The sequence below is a fragment of the Octopus sinensis genome, linkage group LG3, assembly GCF_006345805.1.
Source record: "Octopus sinensis linkage group LG3, ASM634580v1, whole genome shotgun sequence".
Classification (NCBI taxonomy): Eukaryota; Metazoa; Mollusca; class Cephalopoda; order Octopoda; family Octopodidae; genus Octopus; species Octopus sinensis.
This window is the reverse complement of record NC_042999.1, coordinates 42,926,008-42,932,899: the sequence shown is the minus strand read 5'-3', so window position 1 is coordinate 42,932,899 and position 6,892 is coordinate 42,926,008.

The following is a 6,892-nucleotide window of genomic DNA, read 5'->3' as shown; positions in this document are numbered from 1 at the left end:
AGCCATCGTTTGACGATAGTTTAGCTGGCAGAAACTTCGAAGCCACTGTCAATAACATTTTTGTTTAATGATAAATTTGTACCCTACAAAAGCTTAGAGTAACCCATCAGATTAATATATAAAAGTTTTTTTTTATTATTGCAGTATAACTGAATATGAAAACGAACATATAAGTTTCAGCCAGAATTAGCCAAGGCCATGACAAACTTAATAGCACCACATGGAAAAAGTTTAATGATTTTTAATATTATAAAAATTCTTTGAGTAACATAGCCCATTTTTGAAGAGAGTTATTGTTTGCAGAGCTATGTTTGGATGTAGGTGGTATCTCTGGAATTTGCTGGAGATATTCATCCAAGAACAGTTTTGAATGTTATGAGATCTTTTTCTTCTCTTACGTGCTTGGCATACGTTGAACAGATCAGGGCTGTTTGAGGTAAAATAGTTCTTAGTGTTGTGATGTGACGCGAGCATGATCTTTATAAAGGACGGATGGCACGGGGATGAAGCCTTGAGTGAACTTTAAATGTTGATGTTAACAACATGTAGTTGGGAATATCTTTTACATCATACATGTGATATAGCTCTCACGACAGCGCTGGAGCGAATAAAGTTTGAGCTTCTCGAGATAATCCCAGTATCAAGACCTACCATGTTGTCTAGTTTCTTGTGATCGATCTCTGGGGTGCATCCTGTTTCGTTTAGGGGCACAGCAGGTACAGTGGACAATAGTATTCAAGGTGAGTACGGGCGAAGGTAGAGAAGAAAAGGATAATGATAGGAGCGTCTCTAGACTGAAAAGTCCTGAGGATTCAGGAGCACGCCCTGAGGGTTATATCGACTTTGTTGTAGGAGCACGCCCTGAGGGTTATATCGACTTTGTTGTAGGAGCACGCCCTGAGGGTTATATCGACTTTGTTGTAGGAGCACGCCCTGAGGGTTATATCGACTTTGTTAAGGCGGTGAGCTGGCAGAAACGTTAGCACACCGGGCGAAATGCGTAGCCGTATTTCGTCTGCCGTTACGTTCTGAAAGGGTCGATAAATTAAGTACCAGTTACGCACTGGGGTCGATGTAATCGACTTAATCCGTTTGTCTTGTCCTTGTTTGTCCCCTCTGTGTTTAGCCCCTTGTGGGTAGTAAAGAAATATATATCGACTTTGTTGTTTATGTGGGCACTCCAGCTTAAGTTGTTGACAGTTACTCCGAAATGGTTACTCTTGTACTCTTTACTCTTTTAGTTGTTTCAGTCATTTGACTGCGGCCATGCTGGAGCACCGCCTTTAGTCGAGTAAAACGACCGCAGGACTTATTCTTTGTAAGCCTAGTACTTATTCTATCGGTCTCTTTTGCCGAACCGCTATGTTACGGGGACGTAAACACACCAGCATCGGTTGTCAAGCAATGTTGGGGGGACAAACACAGACACACAAACATATACACTCACATACATGCATACATACATACATACATACATACATACATACATACATACATACATATATATATATATATATATATATATATATATATATATATATATACATATATATATATATATATATATATTATATATATATATATATATATATATATACATATATACGACGGGCTTCTTTTCAGTTTCCGTCTACTAAATCCACTCATAAGGCTTTGATCAGTCCGAGGCTATAGTAGAAGACACTTGTCCAAGGTGCCACACAGTGGGACTGAACCCGGAACCATATGGTTGGTAAGCAAGCTACTTAACACACAGCCACTCCTATCGCCTATGACTTGCGGTGTTTGGTACCAGGAGATTTTTGCCACAGCGTAGCGTGTATGCTAGTTTAAGTGCAGCCTCTTTACCGATGTGGATTAATTCAAATTTATACTCGTTTAGCATTTGTTTTCTTGCCCATTGGGTAAAAACGAGCAGATCCGAATGGAGATTTGCCCTATCTCTTACCCTGTCGACGATCTTCAGAAGTTTCGTCATCTGCGAAAATTCTAATACTGCTGTGTTCGATGAAGTCATGATGTCATTGATGTAAATAATATAAAGGAGTAGTCCCGATATAGTGCCTTGTAGAACCCCACTGATAACTTGCTGAGCTTGATGGAACACCATCGATCATCACTTGCTGGGTTCTGTTCATCAGTAAACGTTCAGTTCAATCCGCTTTAAGTTTCCCTCGGACTCGAGGGAATGTAGGATAGTTTCTTTAATAGGATGCTGTGGTCAACTTGCTGAAGTTAAGGTATATGACATCTGCATTGAAACTTGGAGACCTCTCCCAGAGCCTTCAGCATGTCATTAAAGTGAAGCAGGAGCTGTGATAGGCAGTCTCTGTCACTGCAGATTCCAGCTGGTTGAGAATATGCAGGCTGTTACTTTCGAGAAAGTGAGTAACTCGAGATTTCACCACTCTCAAATAATTTGAGATGAGAGGTAGATTCATTGCCAACGATTTCTCGTCCCTTTTGAAATCTGGGACAATCGACTAGGATAAGACATTATCGTCCCGTGATTTCCCCCAAAGAATAGTTATGTATGTCTCTTCAATTTCTTAATTATAAATCTCCCACTGAGGAGGGAGTCGGTTTCCAACAAAGATACAAGGATCCATCTTTGAGATGTAGTTAACGGACAAATTCACATTTAGAAATTGAGAAAAGTCTTGCACAGAGTCTCTCACAGAGTGCACTTGTAATGTACGAATTAGCCGGTCAATTTCTCTTCCTGAAAATCCCAGTTTATCCAGATTCTCCTTTAAGCATTTACTAACTTAAGCTAGTGCTCCAATTATTATTGATATGAATATGAATTCATAGTCTGGATATAGAAGCTGGAAGTTTCGAAGCAGTTGTCCATAGATATCCTCTTTTCCTTTGATTTTCAAAGAGATGTTTACATCTGCATGGCAGCTTACCTCTATAACGGTACATACCTTTGCCCCTTTGTCCCAAACAACAATATCCGACCTGTTATGCTTACATTTGACTGAAGTTTTGATGGGAATATTCCAGTATTCCTTGAGTTGGTGTTTATGAATGCATTCCATAGCAGAGAGATTTTCTAAGTTTATTTCAAGACAGTCTTCTTTGCGGGTGGCATCGTAAATTGTTTCAGCGACAACGTCGTGCTGCATAGTGAGGTAGTACCGTGACGACATTTTAGGACAGCTGTTAATCACATGCATGATGTCTTCCACAGAAACATGACATAGCCTACACATGCGATTGCACCTTGAGATTACAAGAGCGTCACTGTCTCTTTTGTTCACCAAGCACTTTGTGGCAATATCCTGTTCCTGGATTGCAAACGCATAGCCTTCAAAGTGTAATGTGATGTAGTGGTCTTGTGTCCAAGAGAAGCTGCGCTTTGTGTCAATTCTACCGTCTTCTTCGAGCTTCCGGGTAATATACCCATGTATTGTCTTTTTTGTATGCTGAGTGCTTTCCACCCACGTCTTCTCTGAGGTAAGAGAGCCCAGCTGTTTTGGGGCTGTATAGATCATCAGGAAAAGTGCTTCTTGAGGAGCTCACTGCCAAATCGTACAATGTTGCTCACTTCACTTTCAGCACTGCATTTATTTATTTATTTTTGCTGCTGTTGTTCAGCAGGTGCTGCCTGAGTGATACTATATTGATCTCAGGCCTCTACTACCTTCATTTCTACTTATGTAGCGTCTGTCAACATCACTGTTTCTGTGAAAGTTCCCAGGATTTTGCGGGTTTTGATATCTATGGAGTGTATGCATATATATGTGTGTACATGTGCATGTGTGTGTGTGTGTGTGTGTGTGTATGTGTGTGTGTGTGTGTGTGTGTGTGTTGTGTGTGTGTGTGTGATACGGATTTGTGGTGTATAAAAGTAATTTTGTGTAAATAGCTAACGGGGCATAATCAAGAGTGTTTATTTGCACCACAAGTCAATATGAGATGGTCTCTCACGGTCACCAACGCAACACACACACACCACACGCACCACACACATATGTATATACATATGCATATATATATGTATATATTTTTGTACATTTATATATGTGTGTATTTATATATGAATGTGTGTGTGTGTGTAGAATACAGGAGCAACAAGTTTTAAGAAATTAGTTTAACATTTAGAATTAGTTTAACGTTTAGAAAGAAGCGAAAGAGTTTTGAGATTCCGGGTGCTGTTCCTTCATCAGAAAGAAGAATGATACAGAAATGTAGTTGTGAAATAAATGTTGTTTGTTTTGTGGATATTATCTACTATTAATAAGGTGCACAGATGTTGAATGGGGAATTAACTTCATAGGAAATATATATGCACAGATCTAATGTTTTCCTGCCTTTGTACTGTAGATGTCTATCGACGAATAAATTTTCGAGCGATTATATTTATATTACAGTGAAAGTTTGAAATTTTCTGTGAAATTCAAGAATACAGCGTTAGAGAATCACTGACATTTATAAGTTGCCGTAAATAATCTAAAAAATTAGTCATGACAAACTTCGAGTATTATATTTAGTACTTAAATAAAGGTATAATTTATGGGAATTTACACAATTCTATGAAAGTTATTCATATTACTGGCTTATTTACCTCAAAAGAATTTACAAACTTCGAGAGAGCGTGAAATAGTTTTTAACCATAAAACTATAGATAACGACGTGTGTGTATGTTAAAATGTGTGTGTGCGTTAAAACCCCTTTTGGATAGAAAAAGTCGAAGGCTGCCTGGGGTATTTAAACCCAATATTTATATGCTTTTATTTGTAGTTTTATCTACTTCGAATTCAGTCCATTAAAACGATTTATTTCTCTGATTTATTTTATTACAAACACCGCATTGATAACATGAAAAGTGGTCACCCTGTGTGTTTTGAAATGATAGCGTGAAGAGAGTTGACTAATTGGTGCAAGGCACTTGGGGGAAAACCTACACCTATCCTGCTTATGATAGTGTTCAAGTGGTTATGAGAACGGAAAAAAATTAGTTGATATATTTGAGTAAAATATAAATATATATATACTAGCATTATGACCCGGCGTTGCCGGGTCATAGTGCTAGTGCATGTATATATGTGTATATATGTGTACATATTACATGTACATCTATATATATATATATATACATCTACACATAAAATACAAAATACAAAATTATATCTTGATATCGTTAGTGATAACAATACTCAAAATATATAACAGACTGGAATTGTAGGCCCGTCTCTTGCAATTTCGATGAATTGTATTTTGTCCTCCCTCCTGTATAGAAGTGTGGCTACAATCCAGCCTACCTCTACTTCTGGGGGGACATTTAAAATTTTTATCCGGGACGTCCTACGTCCCAGATATAAAGGTAAAAATAAATGGTGCCCCAGCATGGCCGCGGCCTTCGGGCTAAAACATTTTAAGGATTTAAGATTTGCAAAGTTCGAGTCGATTACTCCCTTGCACGCTCCGTTGACTCGAACCTTGCTTTTATTGTGGCAAATTTACCGCCTCTGGTTAGATATCTTTCATAGTCGCACCAAGACACTTTTCGATGGTGCTTTCCTCCAGGTGTTCAAATCTTTTTTTCTCTACATTGTATACTTTATAGACAATAGTTTTTAATTAAAATTTTTATTTCGTTTGGTATCCAAGATTCACCGTCTTTGTCGGTGATCAATCCGAAATAGGTTGTATTTTCTCCATTTATTAATGAGTCGCTCGCGCCGCCGACGGCTGCAGCGAAATTCCTTTTTGGACTTTCTTCTATCGAAGGCATTCTAACAAAACTGCTTCCGTATAAACGGTGAAAATATTGTCAATTTCCCCAAACAGGGACACAATTCAATTTTTAAACAATAACCAAAGCTCCTTCTCCCAAAGGAGAGGGTTACAGTTTACAATTATTTAACAAAAGCAACACAACAACGTTTCCCTGACGAGGAACCAACAAATGTGATAACAATAGTTAAACAGTAATAATAATAAGAAACCTTACGGTGAATCAAAAAGCAGTACCCAGTTGAAGCTATAGTCCTTTATGTATTAGAAATAAACCAATAGCAGTACTCAATAGAAGCAGCTGTTCGAGAAAACAGACATTACATACAGCCAAACTTCATATAGATACTTAATCTAATGTAAAAGCCGTGGTAAAGGGTATGTACATAGCTCCATCTGGACTATTCCATTTCTGCACTAAAATTTTATTTTTTATTTATTCCCTTTCATGTGAAACCACTTAAAGTTCAAGTCATTGATGCAATTTTATACCAATTGCTATTTTTACTTTTGTTATGTTACGATTATATTATACTTTAGTTTGATTTTAATTATTACTTACTACATATAATTCAATTGTTATTATTAATCACTAATTTTTATTGTTAAAGTGAAAGCATCTGACATAAAATAGAGAAATGTTTTTGTTTCACTTTTAACACGTAATACTGAAATAGTGGAGAAGATATGATATTGCTATGGGCTCGCCCTAGGCAAGAAGTTGAACATTTTCTTGCCCATGAAACTACATGGACCCTAAATAAGGTATGTGTAAAATTTGAATGAAATTGGTTGTGTAGTTCTCAAGTTTTAAGGAAACACACAGACAGACACACATTCTCAGTTTTATATATATATATATATATATATATATATATAGATATAGATATCTTTTGGCTTTGTTGAATCGAGGGTAGAAGTGTGTTAAAATAATGGTAGTTGAAAAAAAATAGTCTGGATTGTTGATGCTGACGATATATATCTGTAGTGTTTGATTGGGAAAAATTGTTTGTCGTGGGTGAAAATTTAAGGAAACACAGATGAAGTTTGAGAATTATTGTTTGGGATTCGAATGAATGGTTATTAGTTTGACAAGATTTGGAAAAATATTCCTTTCTAATTTTGTTTTCTGTTTATATTTCCGTTG